Below are 23,390 nucleotides of genomic sequence, written 5' to 3'. Positions count from 1 at the left end.
CACCTGAATCAGGCAGTCGTCCAAGTATGGGTAAATTTGGATATTTCTCTGCCTGCAGTATGCAATGGCTGGATCCAGGCATTTTGCGAATACCCTGGGCACAGTAGATACGCCAAAGGGAAGTGCAGAGAACTGATAATGCATAGACCCTGCCCTGAAACATAGATATTTCCTGCATGACTCCCTTATGGTGATGTGCAGATAGGCTTCTTTTAAGTCTAGGGTGACTAACCAGGCATTTTTGGCTAATATTGGGAGAAGCTGTTGCAGGATAAGCATCTTGAATTTTGGTACCATCAAGAAGGTGTTGAGAATTGAAAGATCCAGGATTGGGCGCCAAGAGCCCTCTTTCCTGGGTACCAGGAATAGTCTGGAGTAGAATCCTTGACCCCTCTGTTCTACTGGAACAGGCTGAGAATAGTTCTGATGTTGAGCAGGGAAAGTACATGGTTTTGAGCCTCTGCCCACTGATTTGGAGGAAGGTCTGGAAACCCGCTTGGGGTTGGCAGTGAATGGAAATAAAATTTGTACCCTTGGGTAACAATGTTGAGGACCCACTGGTCCTGAGTGAGGGACATCCAGTTTTTTGCATGAAGGGCAAGTTTTCCTCCTAGGGGCACAAACAATTGAGCACGGCTGGGAAGCAGAATTGAGAAGTCATTGTGAGCTTTTTCCATAAGGAGGTGGCTTACCACTCCCTGCTCTAGGGATGCGGCCGCTCCATTGCTTAGATCTCTGCACACCCCGAGACTGTAGTCTGGGTGGTTTGTTTCCCCTGGGTCTTGTTTGGGAAGGCCTGGAGGGGGCTGGAAAGGACCAGTGTTTTGAAGGGCAATGCCTACTGAATCTAGGTGCTTGCACTTGCAGGAATTCTTTAACAGTTTGTATAGATTTAGCCTTTTCTTCCATCTTTTTAAGAACTTCTTCTGCTTTGGTGCCAAACAAACGGTCCGTATTTAAAGGAGCGTCTAGCATTTTAGATTTGACAAGATATGGCAAGGCCTGCTCCTTCAGCCAAGCATGTCTTCTAAGTACAAAGCCAGTGACCGCTGCCCTGCAAGACGCTTCCAGGGCATCAAAGCCATACTGCAAAGTATGCTTACTAACTTGGTTTGCAGAGTGCATAAGCTCCTGCAATTATTTACTTCTTGCACAATCTGGAAAAATTACCACTTTTTGCTTAATAAGTTCCATAATATGTTGCTGGTATTTCAGCATGTGAAACTGGCAATTCAATGCCTTGATAACAAGAGTTGCAAAGGTATACAACTTCTTACCCCATCTGTCCAAAGCTCTGGAATCCCTGTCTGAAGGGATAGGATTTTTGGCTGTAGTAGCCTTAATACCTTTAGGTCCCTGGGAAATGATCTCTGGATCAGCAGTAGGATTCTTGAAAAGAAACCTGCGAGAATCAGGTACTCTGTAGTACCTGTTTGTTTTCCTAGGGGCCAGAGGTAAAGTGCCTGGAGTAAGACTGGATTCCATGAAAACATTGTCCACAACATCCAAGACAGGGGATATAGCTAAAAGGCCTGTGCTGAGGCAACTGTACAAATTCTCAGAGTCTCTTTTTGGATGGAGGATAGTCTTGGCATTCCCAATAGAAATGCTCTCTTAAAGTATGCAAGGTTTCACCAAAAGAGAAATCCTCCGGAGGGGAGGCAGAGGGAATGGATTCCACTGCATCTGAATCCTCATAGGTGGATAAGGACAGGTCTTCATAACCAGAAAGGTCAGAACTATGGTCTGTAGAACCTGAAGGGGACTGGAGTATTTGTCTCTTAGCTGGGGAAGGCTGGCTTCCCCTAATCAGTGTAATAAGGTCTTCTGCCATTCTAAGCATTTGTTTTTGTGAATGGGTGTCTGAGTATGCTCTTTGGTCGTCGGTTTTCTAGGTGTAGTCCATACTCTGGGCCTAAGAAACTCAGTAGTTTTGGTTAAAAAGAAGTCTGTTTGATTTGAACATCGGTAGGACAAAAAACTCCCTCAGAAGCTGGTGCCTGCACAGCAACTCCGGACCCATCTAAGGTAGAGACATCTGATGGCTCCATAGTTGAAGAAGCATTTCACGGCATACCAGATTGCGAATGGGTTTCAGCAGAGGCCTGTGAATCCACAGAAGAGGGCATCAAGGGCCGCAAGGCGCCTCACTGAGTACTGGCGGACTGGCGACTAGCTTAATGGAAGCGTCGGCAGTTTTGGACCTTTGAGGTCTGTCTCTGTCTTTATCCTTACTTTTTCAGAAGATCGGTAGTCGGATGGCTTACCGAAGCCATTTCAGAATACGGAGATCGAGAGTGAACGAATTTAGCGACAAAGATAGCCCAATGACGAATGGTTCGGGCGTTAAACAAGGCACAAAACCTACAGCGATGGACGTCATGGTCTGGGCCTAAACAGGTGATGCAATAAGAATCAAAATCTCTGTGAGGTATTTGCTTTCCACAGGCAAGACAATGGTTAAGTTTTTCTGACATCAGTTAGAGCTAGAAAAAAGGATCCCCAATGGGGTACTTAGCTTTAGAAGACTTCAGGATAAATCACCTCGAAAACGAAAACTTCAGGTAATGGCCGACCGGCACTTGCAAACTGCTTCTGCTTCAGGCTCCTCCTCTGCAAGAAAGACTGATGTAGTGGCATCGGCTGCTTGTTTTTATACTTCTGACGACCTGATGTCATGGAAGACGCGACAGCATCCGACGCAGAAATACTAAGTCTCTGGTATTCAGGCCAACTGAGGGCTACCTGCAGGCAGATAACCCAAGTGTGATGACCGCAACAGTGAAACACAAAGAACATCTGTGTGTAAACCTGGTGAAACTGACTGAATTGAAGGTAATAAAACATGAAGTGCAAAAGATATAATAAACAATACAATGCATGTGCTCCTATTTTAGTAGGGGAGCACATATTAAATTTTGGTGAGCTTCTGCAACATGGGTTCACAAGTCTGGTCACAAATAGTGCTGTGACAGCAGAATGAGAATGTTTTACATCAAAATATTTCTGATATGCAGAAGCAAGTGGGTGTTTTGAATTCTAGAGTTACCACTATGCAAACCTTGTATGAGAATGACTTTAGTTCTAAAGGTTCTAACAGAGCTAGAAAAAACACTGAAGAACAGAATTTGGGTTTTAAACTGTAGGCTGCTGTTAAGAAAGAAGAACTTTTACAAGCAACAATGGAAATCATATCAGCAACTTTGTTTATGCAACAAAGATCTAATCAAGAACATTAGAAAGTAAATGAGGGATACTCAGTGTTGTTTAGCTCTGCAAGAAGAAGTTAGGGAATTAAAGTACAGTTGTGTACACTTACCATAAATGTAGATGTTCGAGTGTATTCACTGTTGCAGTCATCGCATTTGGGTTATCTGCCTGCAGGTAGCCCTCAGCCAGCCTGTATACCAGAGTCTTGGATTCCTGCATCGGATGCTGTCTCTTCTTCCATGACATCAGGTCATCAGGGGTATAAAACATGCAGCCGATGCCATTACATCAGTTTTTCTTGCCCCAGATGTCAGGTGCCCCCACAATGGGAAGCAATATGTTATGGTACCGCTCCAACAAAAAGCAAATACACCAGAAAGCTTAAATACACCTAACAAGAAGGAAACGTAGAGCCAAGAGAAGTCACAGGGCTGGAGAGAGGGTAACCAGGACTGCAACAGTGAATACACTCGAACATCTACATTTATGGTAAGTGCACACAACTGTACTATGTTCTTCATGTTTCACTGTTGCAGTCATCACATTTGGGTTGATTCCCAAAGCTAAGGAAGGGAGGAGGAAGGTAGAGAGCATTAGGGCTAACTATTAAGCCCTGCAAGACTGCAGTGGCAAAACCAGCTCTGGATTTAGAAAAAATAGGCAAGTGGTAATGCATGGTGAAGGTATGTACAGAGCTCCAGGTAGCAGATTCTAGGATGTCCCTGGTAGTGACACCTCTGAGAAAGGCTGTAGAGGTAGATGTAGCCCTGGTGGAATGTGATCTTTTACCCTGTGGGTAGGTTTTTCATGGTGCCTATAGCAGAAATGAATGCAATGGGCTATCCACTTAGAAATGGTTTGTTTTGAAAAGGCCTTACCCTCTGCCCTTGCAGCAAAGCCAGCTAGCAGCTGTTCAGATTTTCTGAGAGGCTTAGTCCTGTCCAAGTAAAATCTAAGTTGTCTGTGCACATCCAAGGAGTGCAGTACTTGTTCTCCTTTGTTTTGTGGATTCGGGAAAAAGGTAGGCAAATGAATGGAGTGATTAAGGGCCACACTAGACACCACCTTGGGCATAAAGGAAGAACTGGTCCTGAGGGAAACCCTGTCTGCATGGAAGATAATGAAGGGCTCCACTGCCATGAGGGCCTGTAATTCAGACACTCTTCTTGCTGAAGTGATGGCTAGAAGGAAGGCTGTTTTCCAAGAAAGGAATTTCAACTCTGCAGTTGCAGCTGGCTCAAAAGGAGAGAGAGTGAGCTTTTCCAATACAAAGTTAATGTCCCAGGTAGCAGTAGGGGCTCTCCTGGGGGGTCTTAAATTTTTGGCCCCTCTGAGAAATTGCTTTAGCAGGGGGTGAAAGAAGAGGGGTGGTTCAGTATTATAATGTGCTGAAATGGCAGAGGCATGAATTTTAATAGATGAAAAGGGATAGGCCCTTGTGGAGCATTTCTGTTAAGTACTGAGGAATATGAGGTAAGCTGGGCACCGTTGTGCCCATCCCCTGAATCTGGCTCCAAGAACAGTATCTTTTCCACTTTTAAGCATAGGATTTTCTAGTACTAGGCCTCCTTGCCTCCAGAATGACATCTAGCACCTGCTTACTGAGGGATGCTATTGGAGAGCTCAAGGAATTAACCAGGCTGCGAGGTTCAGGGTTTGAAGCTGAGGGTGCAGAATCTGGCCTAACTGCTGGGACAGCAGGGAAGGGGTCTGAGGCAGATGCCATGGTTCCAGCAGTGTCATAATGCACAAGAGGGGGTACCAGTGCTGGCGTGGCTAGTCTGGTGCAATCAGTATTGTCCTTGGTTTGTCCTGTTTTAATCTTTAGCAGAACCTGAGAGAGGAAAGGCAGAGGGGGAAAGGCATAAACTGAGAGGCTTTCCCAGGTAAAGGACAGGGCATCCACTTTCCAAGCTTGACTGTGGGAAGTCCTTGTGCAGAATTTGAACAATTGGTAGTTCTGAGGGAAGGCAAACAGGTCTATCTCTGGGGTCTCCCATTTGTTCCTCAAGAGGTTGAATTTTTTTCCCAGTTTCCATTTGTGTGGGTCCATGAGATTTCTGCTTAGGTCGTCTACCAGTGAATTTAGCTTGCCTGGCAGGAACTGAACTTGTAGGTGCACTTTTTAGCTCAAGGCTGTGTTCCATAATGCCATGGCTAGTCTGCAGAAAGGGTACGAGTGGGTTCCCCCCTGCTTGTTTATGTACCACACAACTGTGATGTCGTCTGCCTTTACCAATAATTGTCCTGGAAGAATGTAGTCCTTGAAGGCTGTCAGGGAATTCTGTACAGCTAATATTTCTTTTTGGTTGATATGCAGGTGCATCTGTCTCAGGTTCCATTTGCCCTGAATGCACTGCCCTGTCAAGTGAGCCCCCCCATGCATAGTCTGATGCATCTGTTGTTAGGGTTAGGGCAGCAGGGGGTAGAGTGAAAGGGAGCCCCTTGTTTTGGTAGCAGGCCTCTGCCCACCAAAGGAACTCTGTCTTTATATAAGGAATGATAGGAATCATTGATTCCAGGTCCTGAGAATGTTGACACCATAGGCTTTTTAGATACCATTGCAGTTTCCTCATATGCAGTCTTGCATATGGAATTTGTAGAATGCAAGAGGCCATGAACCCCAGGGCTTGCAGAATTTTCCTTGTAGATAGCTGAGTATTTGTGGCCAGTAGTTTGAAGTAGGTTGTCAAATAAACTTGTTTCTCTGGAATGAGGAAAGCCATCTGGGAAGTTGTATTCAAGCTTGCTCACAGGAATACAATTTGTTGGCAGGGTACTAGGTGAGATTTCTTTTAGTTTATTGTGTACCCCAGTGAGTTTAGAAGTTTCTTTACGAATGCCAGATGTTTTAATAGCAATTCCTGGCTTTCTGCCTGAATCAGACAATCGTCCAAGTATGGGTATATTTGAATATTTCTCTGCCTGCAGAATTCAATGGCTGGAGCTAGACACTTTGTGAATGCCCTGGGCGCAGTAGATAAGCCAAAGGGAAGAGAACTGAAAGTGCATTGGGCCTGCCCTGAAGCGTAGGTATTTCCTGCAAAATTCTCTTTTTGGAATGTTCAGGTAAGCTTCCTTTAAGTCTAAGGTTGTCAATCATAGGAAGCAGCTGTTGAAGTGTTAGCATCTTGAATTTTGGGATTACCAAAAAAGTGTTTAGACTGGAGAGGTCCAGGATAGGATGCCAGGAGTTGTCTTTTCTGGGTAGCAGGAAAAGTCTTGAATAAAAACCTTGTCCCCTTTCTTCTGCTGGAAAAGGTTGAATAGCCCTGATACTTAGAAGAGAGAGAGAACCTGCTATTGAGCCTCTGCCCATTGATTTGGGCTAGGTCTGGCCAACTGTGTGAGATTGGTAGGGTGTGGAAGTGGAATCGGTATCCTTGGGAAACTATATTCAAAAACCATTTGTCCTGGGTAATGAGTTCCCAGTTTTTTGCATACAGGGCGAGCTTTCCTCCTAAGGGAGCAGGCAGCTGAAAAGGGCTTGGAAGGGTTAAGGTTAAGTCATTGTGTCATTTTCCTGTAGGGAGATGTCTTACTACTCCCTGCTTTGGAAGTGGGAGCCCCCACTGCTTAGGCCTGTTCATAGCCTGAGACTGTAACCTAGGTGGTCTGCTGTTCCTGGGTTTGGACTGAGAAGGCCTTGAAGTGGCTGGAAAGGACCAGTTCTTTGAAGGCCAATGCCTACTAAATCTGGGAGGCTGTACTTGCAGGAAATCTTTAACAGTTTGCATAGATTTAGCTTTTTCCTCCATCTTTTTGAGGACTTCTGCTTTGTTGCCAAACAGGCGGTCTTGGTTTAAGGGAGCATCCAGTAATTTAGCTTGAACATGATCTGGCAAGTTTTGCTCCTTAAGCCAAACATGCCTTCTAAGTACAGAACCAGTGACATCCGCCCTGCAAGATGCTTCTAAAGAGTCAAAATCACATTGCAAAGTATGCTTGCCAACTTGTTCTGTAGAATGCATTAAATCCTGTAATTCTTTGTGTTCAGCACAGTCAGGAATCAACATCATTTTCTGTTTAAGTAGTCCCATAATATGCTGCTGGTATTTTAACATATGAAACTGGCAATTTAAAGCCCTAATGGCCAAAGTAGCAGAAGTATATACCTTCTTACCCCATCTGTCTAAGGCTCTAGAATCTCTATCAGAAGGGGTAGGTTTTTTGGCAGCAGTAGCCTTAATGCCCTTTGGTCCTTGGGAAATGATCTCTGGATCCGCAGTAGGATTCCTGAAGAGGAACTTGTGAGAGTCAGGTACTCTATAATACCTGTCAGGTTTTCTGGGAGCTGGAGGTAATGTGTCTGGGGAAAGGCTAGATTCCAAGAAAGCATCATCCACAATGTCCAGAACAGGCGGGATAGCTAAAGGCCTGTGTTGAGGGAGGAGTAAGAATTCCCTAAGAATCTTTTTGGAGTCAGAGTAATCCTGGCTTTCCCAGTGGAAATGCTCCCCAAGAGTGTGCAAGGTTTCACCAAAAGAAAAATCTTCTGGAGGGGAAGCAGAGGGAATGGAATCCACTGCATCAGAATCCTCATAGGTAGATATGGGAAAATCCTGGTAATCAGAAGAAACAGAAATATCAGATTTCTGATCAGAAGGAAAATCAGTTCTAGGTCTCTTAGAGGGAGAAGGCTGGCTTCCACTAATTAAGGTAATAAGGTCTTCAGCCATTCTAAGCATTTCTTTTTTAGGCATATGGGCCTGAGCATGCAGTTTGGATGTTGGTTTTCTACGTGTGGGTAGAGTTTTAGGCCTGGATGAAGAAGATAGCGTTGGTTTAAAATGCAAGTCTGTAGGCCTGAATACAGCCTCAGAAGCCGGTGCCTGCACAGCGGCTCCAAACCCATCCAAGGTAGAGACATCCGCATGTTCCACTGTCAAAGAAGCATCTTGCGGCATACTGGACTCCGAATGGGTCTCAGTAGAGGCCTGCGAATCTGAAGTAGTGGGTATCAGGAGCTGCGAAAGCTCCTCACTGAGTACCGGTGGACTGGCGACTAGCTTAACGGAAGTGTCGTCGGCAGTTTTGGACCTGAGAGGTCTGTCTCTGTCTTTATCCTTACATTTCTTCGGAATATTGGTAGTCAGATGGCTTATCGAAGCCATTTCCTGGATAGTTATACCGAGTACCAAAATAATTTGCTGCAAATATAGACCAACGATGAATAGTTCGGGGGTTGAACAAGGCACAAAATCAACAGCGAGGGACGTCGTGGTCTGGGCCTAAGCAAGGAATGCAGTACAAATGAAAATCTTTATGAGGTATTTGCTTTCCACAGGTAATACAATTGTTAACCTTTACTGACATCGGTTAAGAGCAAGAAAAGGGATCCCCAATGGGGTACTTGGCTTTTTTGAAGACTTCGGTTCTGAAACTCGAAAATGAAAATTTCAGAAGTCGGCTGACTGGCACTTGTGAACTGCTTCTGCTTCAGGTACCGTGCGGCAAGAAAGACTGATGTAATGGCATTGGCTGCATGTTGTGTACCCCTGACATCATGGAAGAAGAGACAGCATCCGATGCATGAATCCAAGACTCTGGTATTTAGGCCGGCTGAGGGCTACCTGCAGGCAGATAACCCAAATGTGATGACTGCAACAGTGAAACATGAAGAACATCTAAGATTTTAGCTATGCTATGGAAACAGGGAATATGCCTTTAAGCAGAGGAAATCAGCAGCAATGATGGTGCGGATAGTTTATGAAAAATAAAACAAAATGACAAGAGAGTTTTATGATGTTGTTTGCTCACCTTCAGCAGCAAATGAGATAGCAAAATGAAACAGACAAATAAACGTTTGGTCCTAAAGATTCTCTTAACTTTCTGTACTAGTTGGAGCAGTGAAATATAAGAGTAAACCTGAAAGTGCTAGGTGAAATGAAGTCTATACTTAGTGCAGGGTAAAGGGGGCAGCTACCCTGATTGCAACCTGTTAGGAGACACAGTCATCACCACAAAGTTGGTGAGTCAGTGTAAAAGCAGTAAAGGATGTCATTTAAAGCTGATATCATATGCGTGTGTTTCTGTATTTGTACTGTAAATGTGTGTTAGTAACTTTAGGAAAGTTTTAATAAGCTATTTGCTATGTTTCAGAGAGACCTTTTTTTTTCCAACTTCGGTTTAGGGGGGGCACAACCTGGGATTAACTGGAGTTTCAACTGACCTAGCTATAAACTCTGCTGAAATAACATTATAAGGCAAAAATAAAAAAGAACAAAATCAGATGATGTTAGAATTGGAAGGACAAAACAGAGTCAGTTTTTGACTCTGGTTAACACTCTTATCTATACAGTGAGAAGAAACCATTGTGGCATGAGCTACAAAAGGTTAACAGTATTCTGCTTAATCTGTAAGTAAATTAAAATAATCCACAAAAAATGAATAAATAAGAGCAAATCTCCAAAGAGACCAAGTTCATGTTCACAACAATTATGTGGCAAAAAAGAATTCTGGAAGTGTAAATGAAGGTAAATAGCAGGCATGAGCCAGTGAGTTACTCAAAAAGACTACATTGTAAAGAACTACAGAAATGAAACAGCAGTGGTTTAAAATCATGTAATACGTCTATCTGAGCTGGAACAAAAAGGCAAAAAGAATGAAAGCCTCATTAAATGCTGCAGGAAGAAATGTTGCAGTATTCTTTACATGAAGGAGTTGCCTGCCACAACAACCCAATGTTGGCTAGTATACAAAAGACGTTTACTACTTAGAGGTGCATGGTACGTCGCATATTGACTTTTAACAGATGAAGGCCATAAAGGTGATGTATGCACGCACCATCCTCAGAAATGAGTGCCTCAGGAGGAATGCCTGTCTAAGGGAAGTATGTAGGCTAAGTACATCCAAGGAAGAACAAAGTCAGGGGAAAGGAGAGAGGGATGGAATACTGCAACAGAGAAGAGGACTTCTATCATTATGGTAAGAATTTACACAACTAATCTATGTCCTTCTACTCCTCTGTTGCAGTATTCTTTACATGAGGGAGAATGCCAAAGCTCACGAGGAAATGGAGAAGGTAGGGGGAGTGGAGCTCTCCAAGAAACCATGGAGAATAGCCCTGGCAAACTCTGCCCCAGATTTAGAAATGTCCAGTTTGTAATGTTTGTCGAAGGTATGGACTGTCAGGTAGCTACCTCCAGAACTGAGTAAGTGTCCAGTCCTTTGAAAAAGACACCGGAGGAAGCAACAGCCCTGGCAGAGTGTGCCTTAACAGGAAAAGGGAGGCTCTTTCCATGGCACTCATAGCAGAAGGAAATAGCTTTAGAGATCCAGATGGAAATAGTGTGTTTAGAGACAGGAAGTGCTAAAGCTCTTGGGTGAAAGGAGACAAACAGCTGGTCAGATTTCGTGATACTCTGCTTTGTCAAGGTAGAACTTAAGCTGTCTGTGCACATCCAAGGTGTGCAGAATCCTCTCCACAGTTTTGTGGAGAAGGGAAAAAGGTAGGTAAATGAATAGACTGATTGAGGGATGACTCATTTACCACTTTGGGCATAAAGAAAGGGTTGGTGCGAAGAGACACTCTGTCTCTTGTGTCACACAAAGAAAGCAGAAAAAGCCATAAGGGCCTTGAGTTCAGAAACCCTTCTGAGTGAGGTTACAGCAAGCAGGAAAATAGTCTTCCAGCAGCAGTATTTCACGAAAGCAGAAGATACCAGCTCAAAAGGGGCTATGGTCATATGGTCAGTTTCTCCAATATAAAGTTATGATCCCAGGGGGTTGCAACATGTTTCCTTGGGGGGGGGGGGGTTCATGTGAAGGACGCCTTTTAAGAATTGTTTAGCCTCAAATATAGAGGTTAAAGGTGGAGAAGAGCAGAGACAGAGAAATAGCTGAAAGTTGCACTTTTACTGAAGAGTAAGTTAAGCCAGCATCCAGCAATTCACACAGGTATGAGAGAACCAGTGGGACTTCCACTGTAAGAAAGTCCTGGTTACGAGAAAGACATCAATGTGAAAATCTCTTCCGTTTAGATAAATAAGATTTTCTAGTATTGTTTCCTGGCCTCCTGCAGAACCTTAAGCATGTCCTCTGAAAAACCCTATCATCCACAACATCAGTTGAACAGTAGACAACTAGGGATGGATGAGAGTTCCTTTGTGTTGTATGAGAAGATCCACTCTGTGGGCTAACTTGTGGTGATTGCCCTTGACTAAATGCAGGAGTAGAGGGGAATCAATATTGTCTTGGCCAAGAGGGAGTCACCATCAAGATTTTTGGTTTGTCCTGCTGAATCTTTAGCAGGACTTTTGGAATGAGGGGAAGGGAGGAAATGCATACAAAAACATCCACTTCCATGAAAAGCTGACAGGGTCCTCCTTCCAGACCACAGGATGTGGACCCCTGGGACAAAAATGTGGAAGTTGCCTGTTCATGGGGGGGGGGGGGCAAAAAGGTCTATTTGTGGAGTACCCATCAGTGGACAATGTCCAGGAACACATCCCTGTAAAACATCCATTCGCGGGATTGTATTTTGGACCTACTCAAGGTGTCTGCCACTTCATTCAAACTGGAAAGGATATACACAGCCTAGAGCAGGGTCTGAATTTTGACAGCCAGTTCTCACCTTGCAGAGCTAGTCTGCAAAGGAGAATAAGATGTTGTCCCTCCCTGTTAGTTCATATACCACAGAATGGTCATGCTGTCTGGGAAAGTTTTTAGAGGACCAGAGATGAAAAGGGACTGAAAGGTCTGAACAGACGGTAGCAGTGCTCTCATTTATTTTATATTGATGTGTTCCCCTTCTTTGAGAGGGGGACCAGGTCCCTTATGCCTTTATGGAGCCGAAAGCTGCTCCCCAACCTGTGTCTGAGGCATCTGTGAACATCTCATGGACAGGTGGTAGTGGATGGTGTGGGAGACCTAGGTTGGCAGTCAACTGTTGAATCAACCAAGTTGTCGCTCTCATCAGACAATGGAAAAGGGAAACTGGGAACTCTAGTTGATGTGCATGTTGCATCCACACTGACTCCAGGAACCATTGTAGTTTTCTCATGTGCAGTTTTGCCAGAGGAAGTATTGAAATGGTGGATAGGAGTTTGAGTGATTTGGCTTTGAAAAAAAGGAAATGAGCTCTTGAGCCTTTTAAGTGAGAAGGCAAACCTTCATAAGGTCTGATTTTATCCTGCACCCCAGGAAACTGTGGTCCTGAGATGGGGAGAAAACAGACTCTCGGTACTTTATTATGAAACCCAGAAATTGTAGGATGAAAAAGGCGAAGCTTAGATTGTGCTCTAATGCTCCTGGGCTGACTGTTTGAAACAGAAGGTCATCCAGGTATGGTAAGACCTGAATGCTCTGCAATAAGCAATAACTGGGGCTAGACATTTCTAAAATCCTTGGGGCAGTGGAAAGTCCAAAAGGCAAGGCAGAAAATTGGAAGTGCCAAAAAGCTACAGAGAATCGTAAAAATTTCCTGTAATTGGGATGAATGGGGATGTGTAAGCATCCTTTATGTCTATGGAGGACATGTAGGCTTGTGGAATGATCAGAGAGAAAAGGGTTTGCAAAGTAAGCATTCTGAATGTAGGCACTTTCTGGAAAGTGTTGCGGTAGGAGAGGTCCAGAATGAGTCTCCAAGGGCCCTCTTTCCTTGGTACCAAGAACAACTTGGAATAGAACAGTACAGTTGTGTACACTTACCATAAATGTAGATGTCCGAGTGTATTCACTGTTGCAGTCATTACATTTGGGTTATCTGCTTCCAGGTCGGCCTGATTAACAAAGCCTTGGGTCCAGCGTCAGTTGCTGTCCCTTCTTTCATGACATCAGGTCATCAGGAATATACTACATGCAGCCGACGCCATTACATCAGTTTTTCTTGCCCCAGAAGTCAGGTGCCCCCCTAATGGGAAGCAATTAAATATAAAAGTACAAAGATATACCTCCAACAAAAAAGCAAATACACCAAAAAGGCTTTTAAGCATAGTAAAGGAAAGTAGAGATATAGTCAAAAGAAGTTAGGTGGCTGGAGGGAGGGAGGGTAACCAGGACTGCAACAGTGAATATACTCGAACATCTACATTTATGGTAAGTGTACACAACTGTACTATGTTCTTTGTGTTTCACTGTTGCAGTCATTACATTTGGGTAGATTCCCAAAGCTATGGTTGGGAGGAGGAATTTAGATAGCATAAGGCGCTGCAAGACTGCAGTGGCAAAGCCAGCTCTGGCTTTAGAGAAAACTGGCAAATGATAATGCTTGGTGAAAGTATGTACAGAACTCCAGGTAGCAGCTTCTAGGATGTTCCTGGTAGGGACGCCTCTGAGAAAGGCTGTAGAGGTAGATGCAGCCCTGGTGGAGTGAGGTCTGATCCCCTGGGGGATAGGTTTTCCATGGTGCTTACAGCAGAAATTAATGCAATGGCTTATCCATTTAGAAATAGTTTGCTTTAAAATAGCCTTCTCCTCTGCCCCTGCAGCAAATGCTACCAGCAGTTGTTCAGATTTCCTTTGAGGTTTAGTCCTGTCCAAGTAGAATCTAAGTTGTCTGTGTACATCTAAGGAATGCAGTATCCATTCCCCTTTATTCTGTGGATTGGGAAAGAAGGTTGGCAAATGAATGGACTGATTAAGAGCCACACTGGACACCACCTTGGGCGTGAAGGATGGTTTGGTTCTGAGGGACACCCTGTCCACATGAAAGATGATGAAAGGCTTCACTGCCATAAGGGTCTGTAGTTCAAATACCCTTCTAGCTGAAGTGATTGCTAAAAGGAAAGTTGTTTTCCAAGAAAGAAATTTTAGGGTTTGGGCGGCAGGGGGTGGTGTGAAAGGTAGTCCCTTGTTTTGGTGGCAGGCCTCTGCCCACCAAAGGAACTCTAGGCGTAGGCAAGGTATGATAGGAATCATTGTTTCTAGGTCTTGAGAATGTTGACACCATAGGCTTTTTAGATACCACTGTAGTTTCCTCATATGCAGTCTTGCATATGGAATTAGAAGAATGCAGGAGGCCATGAACCCCAAGGCTTGCAGTATTTGTCTTGCAGATAAGCAGGGTTTTTGTGGCCACTTGTTTGAAATAGGTTGTCAAATGAATGTTTCTCTGGCGTGAGGTAAGCCATCTGGGAATTTGTATTCAAGCTTACTCCCAGGAATATAATTTGTTGACAGGGTACCAGGTGTGATTTCTTTTCGTTTATGGTGTACCCCAGACCAGTTAGAACCCTTTGTACAAAGGCCAGATGATTCAAAAGTATGTCCTGGCTTTCTGCCTGAATTAGACAATCGTCCAGGTAAGGGTATATTTGAATATTTCTTTGCCTGCAAAATGCAATAACTGGAGCTAGGCACTTTGTGAATACCCTGGGCGCAGTAGATAAGCCAAAGGTCAGTGCAGAGAACTGACAGTGCGTGTAGCCTGCTTTGAAGCGTAGGTGTCTTCTGCAAGATTCCCTGATTGGGATGTGTAGGTATGCTTCTTTTAAATCTATTGCTGCCAACCAGGCATCTTTACCTAGCATAGGAAGTAATTGGTGAAGAGTCAGCATCTTGAATTTTGGAATCTCCAAAAAGGTGTTTAGAGTAGACAGGTCCATGATAGGATGCCATGAATTGTCTTTTCTGGGTACAGGAAAAGTCTTGAGTAGAAATCTTGTCCCTTTTCCTCTGCTGGTACCAGATGAATACCCCCATGCTTAAGAGAGAAATTACTTGTTTTTGGGCCTCTGCCCACTGATTAGAGGGTAGGACTGGCCACCCGCTTGGTGTTGGCAATGTGTGGAAGTGAACTCTGTATTCCTGAGACACTATATTTAAAACCCATTTGTCCTGGGTAATGAATTCCCAATTATTTTCATGAAGAGCAATCTTTCCCCCTAAAGGGGAAGCCAGTTGATAAATGCTTGGAAATTTTAAAAGGAAGTTATTGAGACAGTTTATCATAAGGGAAGTCTTATTATTCCCAGATTTGGAAGTGGAGGCTCCCTACTGCTTAGTTCTGTGTGTCCCCTAAGACTGAAACCTGGGTTTTTTGCTGTGTCTGGGTTTGGCTTGAGAAGACCTGGAATGGACCAATTCTTAGAGGGCCAGTGCCTACTAAATCTACGAGGCTGAACTTGTAAAAAATCTTTAACAATTTGCATAGATTTAGCTTTATCTTCCATCTTTTTAAGAACTTCCTCAGCCTTGTTACCAAACAGGCGGACCTGATTTAAAGGAGCATCCAACAATTTAGCTTTAACATGATCAGGCAAAGATTGCTCCTTAAGCCAAGCATGCCTACTGTGCACAGACGCAGTAACAGCAGGAATGGAGTCCTCTGCATCAGAATCTTCATAAGTAGATAAGGGCAAATCCAGATCATCAGAAGAATCAGAAACAACAGAATCCTGATCAGAAGATTCATAATCAACTTCAGTCCTAGGCCTCTTAGAAGGGGGGGGGGTTGGCTACCCCTGATTAGTTATTAGATCTTCAGCCATTCTTATCATTTGTTTTTTAGGCATACAGGCCCGAGCATGTGGCCTGGGCATCAGTTTTTTAGGCATGGATCGAGATTTAGGCCTAAGTAAAGAAGGAGGTGTCTGTTTAATATGCAAGTCCATAGGCCTGAATACACCCTCAGAAGCCGGTGCCTGCACAGCGGCTCTGGACCCATCCAAGGTAGAGACATCTGTGGGTTCCATAGTTGAAGCATCTCGCAGCATACCTGACTCCAAATGGGTCTCAGTAGAGGCCTGTGAATCAGATGTAGCGGGTATCAGGGGCTGCGAAAACACCTCACTTTCCAGTAAACTGGCGACTGGTTTAGGAGAAGCATTGTCGGCAGTTTTGGACCTCGGCCTTTATCTTTGTGTTTTTTCAGAATCCCAGAAGTCAGATGGCTAACCGACGACATTTCTGGATAATTAAACCGAGAACCGAAATATTTAGAGGCGAAAATATACTGACGACGGATAGTGCACTGATTAAATAAAGCACAAAACCGACAGCAAGGTACGCCGTGGTCAGGACCTAGGCAAGGAATACAGTACGAATTAAAATCTTTATGAGGTATTTGCTTTCCACATGTAATGCAATTATTAACTTTTACTGACATTGATAAGGAGCAAGAAAAAGTTTCCCCAATGGGGTACTTAGCTTTAGTTGAAGACTTTGGTTCTGAAACTCAAAAACAAAAATTTCAGGAGTCGGCCGACCAGCACTTGTGAACTGCTTCTGCTTCGGGCACCGCACGGCAAGAAAGACTGATGTAATAGCATTGGCTGCATGTTTTATACCCCTGACGACCTCACGTCGTGGAAGAAGGGACAGCAACCGACGCAGGACCCAAGACTTTGTTAATCAGGCTGACTGAGGGCTACCTGCAAGCAGATAACCCAAATGTAATGACTGCAACAGTGAAACATGAAGAACATTCTTTTCTCCTTTGATTTGATGGAACAGGTTGAATGGTGCCTTGATCCAACAGGTCTTGCAGCACCTTTGGGAAATGTGGCAGTTGCTCTCTGAAAGGTGGGAGTGAATTCCAGACTATGAAATAACCCTTTTTTATGACGCACAGCACTCAAGAAAACCATGTAATGTTTTCCCAATCTGGAGTTGAAAGGGAAACGGGGGAGTGTTTGGTTTACAAATAGTCAGATGGACCCTGGTCTCTCTGGAAAGGGCTGTTGTTGAGGGGGGGCTTGCATGGAACTTTCTAGCCTTAGTTGGAGGGAACCGTGACTGCCTTCTAACAAACACAGGTTTAGAAGGATAATTCCTTTGGAATTTTGGTATAGGGTAAACCAGGATGTGTTTCAATTCCTGCATCTCCTTACCCTTCTTCTGTAAGGTTTTAAACAAGTCCACAACAGCAGGCACAAACAGGGCTGAACTGTCCAGAGGAGCATCCAAAAGTTTGGCTTTAATGTCCTCTGGCAAAAGTTGAAGCCCGAACCAGACAAATATTCTCAAGAACGAACATGTGGCAGCTGGCCTAGCTGAAGCCTCCACAGCATTATAACAACATTTTATTGAATGGTGGGTCATTTCAGAGGATGCCCCAATCAAGGATGAGGTCAAAGACTTATTCTCTGAGTCTAGCAAATCTGAAATAATTTTAGAAAGTTGGGACAAGACTTCCAAGATGTATTTAGTCAAGTGTGTTTGATAACTGATAGCCCTAAAGGACAGGGTGACAAAAGTGTAAATTTTTTTACCTAACCTCTCCATATGTCTGCTGTCTTTGTCAGAAGGAAGAAAAGGGTGGTGGAGGAAAGTAACCTAGAGGGCTTATCATAAGCCACTGTGATAACAGAAAGATGAGCAGAATGGGCTTTGAAAAGAAACCTGCAGTCTTCAGATACCTTGTCTGGTTTCTTAGGTGCTGGAGACTGAGTCAGGAGTCCTACTGGAAGATGCAAATGTATCCAAAAATGCAGGTAGGTAAGGAGGTACTGCTCAGGGACTAGAAGTATCAAGTTGTAGTAATATACTTCTGATGTCTGACAACTGTCCCATTTGAAATGCTCATAGGTTCATAGGTCCATAGTTTAGTACTAAACTAACTGCCCTTGTGAGCCATTTTAAGCCTAGCCAATTATCCCTTGTGAGACTCAAACCCTGCACTTTGTGTTTGTTAGGCAAACACCTTAGCCATTAAGCCACTTTCCCAACCCCCTCCAAATTTTACCCAAGGTCTCACTGAAAGTAATTTTCTCCATTGGGGAGTCAGTACTCAGTACCATTAGACTACTGTAAATTTGATCTGGGACACTCCTCCTTGTCTAGTGTCATTACCTCATTTTACCTAATCCAGGGAGAATATTTGAGAAGGCCAACCCAGTTAGTTTCTGCTCCTCCTTTCCCCTTTCCACTCTACAAAAAAAAAAAAAATTTCTAAGACTTGTCTGTAAGTCGTCTAGTCCAGCTGCAGATTTGCTGTCTCCAGGACTGTTTGTAAGCTTCTGAGTCCCCAAGCCTTTCTGTGTTGGTGGGAATCCTTCTAACTTAATTTTTTTCTTAGAACTAGCCAATTTTTTAGTTTCAGCACTCAAATTTGTTTCTCAGCACTTGTTCAGACCTCATTGTAAGCACTAAATAAGCAACAAATTACTACAGAACTCAACTTTCCTCACTTGTCTAGAGGAAAAAAGGTTTTTAGTACTTAATAAATAAGCACCTATCCAGGCATGTCTAAGGGTCAGCTCCCGGTGTTTTCTCCTGTCTACCTGATAAATCTGGGCATCTTGAGGCAATGCAGCAATTGCCTCAAGTACACAGACAACTCTCTCCTCCTACCACCCAACACTACAACCTGTGAGAGATGCACTTATACAGCCAAACTGGAAGCAAAGCTCTCTTCACCCAAGACTGGATTAGACAGTCAAGAGGAGAAGGTAAATACTTGCACCACACCACAATCATCACATAGTCCCTCAAAACCTACGCCACCAAAACACACACATAGAAACACAAACACACACCTACATTCACGGAGGCTCTCAATAAAAATCTACCCAAGAAACAGGGACCTCCAAAGCAGAAACCCAAATGACACATAGCTCAGAAACTCAGTGTGCCACTCAACCACAGCCCATAAGGCATAACAACGTACCCAACACTCTAGTCATAGGTGACTCTATAGTCAGGCACACTGATATTCCACTCACCACGCTAAACAAGGAGAAAGTTACTGTCAGCTGCCTGTCAGGTGCCAGGATCTGCCACATAATGCACGCACTCAGGTCACTCCATAACAAGTACAAATATGACACTGCCATTGTCCATGTTGGTGTGAATGACCTGAGACGTACCTCCCTAGACTACATGAAAAGAGACATGGAGGAGCTGTCCAATCTTGTAGCCCAGGCAGGTATGACCCTAGCCCTGAGTAGCATCCTGCCATCACCCAGAATGATACCACAGTACAAGGACAAAATGATTGACTTCAACAATTGGCTAAGCTTCTCGTGTCATTTTAAGGGGATCCAGTTTCTGTCTGCCTAAGATGACATGATCGACAAACCACGATGCTTTGCCAGACATGGCCTGCACCTCTCGCCCTTGGGATTCCGGATACTGGCTAATGCTCTTGCTACCCCTATAGTGCCTTTTTTAGGCAAGGTTCAAATGACAAATTCACCACCGTAACAGGTACAAGCAAGCAAAATGTGAGGCTAATGCTACTTAGTGCTAGAAGTCTAAACCTCAAAATGCACTCACTCAAGGCACTCCTTAAAATGAAGAACATTGACATCTGTGCAGTGACAGAGACCTGGTTCAGGGATCCAGAGAGCACTCTGCATTACCAGGCTATAATTCATACCACACCTTTCGTAAACCTAACCTGGACCGAAACACTAAAGTTGGAGGCATGCCCATATTCATTAAGGATATCCACACCTCCAGGCTAGTTGCTCAGCATAATGCATCCGAGATTATACAAGTGCAACTAACTCTGGGCAAGACCGCAATCCAAATTGTAGCTTGCTACAGATCCCCCACCATGCCCTAGGATTCCCACTCCTCATTTCTTGATACACTGGAAAATATTAGGGTACAACCTAACACCCTAATAATGGGTGATTTCAACTACCCTACCATTAACTGCGAAAACTACTCATGTACCAACTCTTGTGCTCAACATTTTATGGAATTCATAAATTCCAATGCCTTGGATCAACTTATCCACACCGCCACCAGGGGCAGCAATATCCTAGACCTGGTCATTACCAACATGGGCACCCAGTGCTCCACACCAGAGGTAATTTCCTCGTTGGTCAGATCCGACCACAAGCTAATCACCCTAGACATCCACATCCCACCCCCACCCCCCATTAGGGAAACCACCGTAAAAAAATTCTCCAAAGCCAATTTCATGCTTCTTAAGACAGAAGTGGTAAACTTCACGACACCCATGCTGACTGACTATAGAGGTATGACTACTGAATCCTATACAAATGCACTTTATAAGCACTTACACGAGTGCATGGATTGTGCAATCCCTAACAGAACCAAGATGCTATCCTCCAAAAAAAGGAAGCCAATCTGGTGGTCCCCTGCCATAAACAAACTGTACAACAGAAGAAAGAAACTGTTGCAAAAAAGAGTAAAATCCCATGATGGAGGAACTCCGTGGTCAGCCTCAGTAAGAAGCTGAGATCCCTCATAAAATCCTCCAAAGCTAGTTATGAAAACAAAATTGCCACTGATTCTAAAGACAACCACAAAGCATTCTATACCTATGTCAAAAATTTCAATGGCAACACTCAGATCTGCTCTGAGTAGCAGCACAATGGCACTAAATATACAGAACCAACTGATAATTGCCAACATCCTGGCAGATAGGTTCAGTGCTAACTTTACCCCCCTCACACCCCCTAAAGGGCTCATCTCTATACTGGAAGAATGCAAAGTTCCTGTAATCATGGCTGCACAGGTAAAAAACACACTCTCCAAAGCCAAGAACACAGCATCCATGGGACCTGACAACATCCCAGGCTACGTTCTACATGAACTACAGAATGAACTGGCACCCCACCCAAGTACCATGTTCAATCATAGCCTCACCTCAGGCTTTGTGCCAACTTAATGGCACACAGCAATGGTTATCCCACTCCACAAAGGGGGAGCCTCCACGGACCGCCGGAACTATCGCCCCATTAGCCAGACAAGCCTGGTCTGCAAGGCTATGGAACGTATCATCATGGAACTTATAAACAATGACAGTGGTAATTTCAAACTCTGGACCCTACCCAGCTCGGGTTTGTAAAAGGCAGATCATGTCTCCTAAACCTGACAGACTTCTTTGAAGCAGTCACCAAAACCGTAGATGAGGGTAAGGTGGTTCACACAGCTTATCTAGATCTCGCCAAGGCTTTTGACACCATCCCCCACTCTGGAATTATAGATGAACTCACTAAACTAGGTATAAATCCCTATGTCACAAGATGGGTTGCCAACTGGCTCACTGACAGAACCCACACTGTAAAAGTAGCAGACTCTAAATCCAACTTCAGACCAGTGACAAGTGGAGTACCACTGGGTTCAGTCCTAGGTCCTCGCCTGTTTGGTATCTACTTCTCTGAAGTACAGGCAAACACAGAAGGTCTTTGGCTAACAAAGTTCCCAGATGACTGCAAACTAGGAGCCATAATCAAAACTCCTAACGATGTGGACATCCTACAAAAAGGCCTCACTGAGACAGATGCCTGTTGTCAAAGCCATGGCCTCAAGCTCAATGCCAAAAGGTGCACTGTCATCCCTTTTGTTAAAAACTCTGTACCCATGAGCTACCACATAGGCGGTAGTCTACTTAACACTGAAAGTGTGATAAGAGACCTTGGGACACAGGTGGACAGTTGTCTATCCTTTGATAATCACATCGCCACAGTAATCTGGAAATCCTTCTTCGTGGCACACCTCATCACAAAAGGTTTCTCATCCAGGAAAATAGAGGTCATTGTTCCCCTCTACTCATCACTCATTAGACCCATTATAGAGTACAACACCCCTTTTGGTATGTACCTCACAAGACATTTACAACAACTGAAAAGGCCGCAGAAATACCTCATAAAGAGGATTGCCGGCCTCAAACAGATGCCCTACGCAGACTGTCTCAAAAAACTCCAGCTTTACTCTGTCGCATACCGCCTAGTCAGGGGCAATCTCTGTCTAACATACAAAGCACTGTCAAACCCAGAGCTATTGGTCATGCTCCACTTACAGAAATCCCAATACCTCCGATCTACACACTCTAGGGACCTAAACCTTGTCACCACAATAAAAAGAACATGCTGGAGGGATAGATTCCTGTCCCAGAGACTTCCCATACTCTGGAACAAACTACCTATCTATATCAAACAAAGCTCCTCATTAGCACTCTTCAAGAAAAATCTTGATGATTGGATGTGAGATGGGAAATTCACCCCGGGGATCATTTCTGTGACTCTGCTTGACAGGGGCACAGGAAAATAATTTTCTTGGGTGGCAAAAGCTAGGGTACCATTTGGCTAGGCTTATATAGGCCCTAGGGCCAATAAGCCTAGTACCTACCTATGAACCTATGGAGTCCTCCTCCAGGGAAGCATAATCCAGTGGGGAAAAGATCTGAAATGAATATGCTAAGGCTTATATAGGCCCTAGGGCCAATAAACCTAGTACCTACCTATGAACCTATGGAGTCCTCCTCCAGGGAAGCATAATCCAGTGGGGAGGAGATCTGAAATTAATAAGCTAGGGACTCATCCTCTGAGGATTCTTCCTCTTTGGAAGAAGACTCTTCCCTAACCCTCTTCTAAGGAGAGGTAACCTAGGGCGTGGCCAGTACTGAAATCCCTGGAGGAGACCTAAGAGACAAAAGGACATTAACATGCCCCTGTGAAAAATTTTTTTTCAGTCCTTTTGAGGATCAGAGGAAGGTGACAAATGCTTAGTTTTTTGTTTCTTCTTGGCACGCAGATCAGCCCTATGCAAGGTCAGAGGACCAGACGTAGGGCTAGCTTCAATAATGTAGGAATCAACTTCCTCCTTAATCACAAGTCTAAACTCCCTTTGGACATCTGCATCGGATGCCTGAGGTATCTCCAGGGATGTGCTGTCATCCTGATCCAAGGCAACCTGTATTACAGGCTCGACTTGTGAATCAAATATAGGGGCTGAACATTTCTCTGGGCTAGCAACTGCCTCGGGAGAGACGTCTACCACAGAAGATGCAGCTGCAGTTTCAGCTCTAGGCTCTTGGCCTTCCGCTTCACAAACGACTCGGCTTCAAACCCTGAGGAAACCTCCATAGCGCTTTTCAGAAGAGGTTTCACGTGATGATTCTCTAAATATATAGAAAGGGAAGATAACCTACTTCTTAAACTTTTAGGCAGAAAGGCCTGGTAGATAGAACAAGATCTATGACCATCAGTAGCCCTAAGACAAAAAAAACACTGCTGGTGATTGTTTTTATGTGGAATCTGAAGTCCACATGGGCATTTTCCTTTCTTGGATGACATTAAACCTAACCACAGTAAAAAAGGCAAAGAAAGGATTCCCCAATGAGGCACTTATCTGAAACGCTAAGACAGCGAGCAGATCGTACATGGGTGAAGTATTCAGACTGGCGGCAAACAAGTTCTGAGGATAGTGCATGCATACATCAGTTCTATGGCCTAAGTCTGATAGCAGCTTACGTATGACATACCACGCATCTCTAAGTAGTAAAAGTCTTTTGTATACTGACCGACGTCGGGTCGTTG

General features: G+C 44.2%; 1 protein-coding gene across 1 annotated transcript in view; it reads right to left on the bottom strand.

The window, feature by feature from the left end:
• The window catches only part of INVS (inversin), a 3,016,309-nt gene that overhangs the window by 2,484,410 nt on the left and 508,509 nt on the right, over positions 1 to 23,390 (bottom strand). The window lies entirely within an intron of this gene.

Source organism: Protopterus annectens, chromosome 3.part0 (genome assembly GCF_019279795.1).
Source record: "Protopterus annectens isolate FY-2018-M chromosome 3.part0, PAN1.0, whole genome shotgun sequence".
Lineage (NCBI taxonomy): Eukaryota > Metazoa > Chordata > Ceratodontiformes > Protopteridae > Protopterus > Protopterus annectens.
This window is presented reverse-complemented; position numbering and strand designations above follow the sequence as displayed.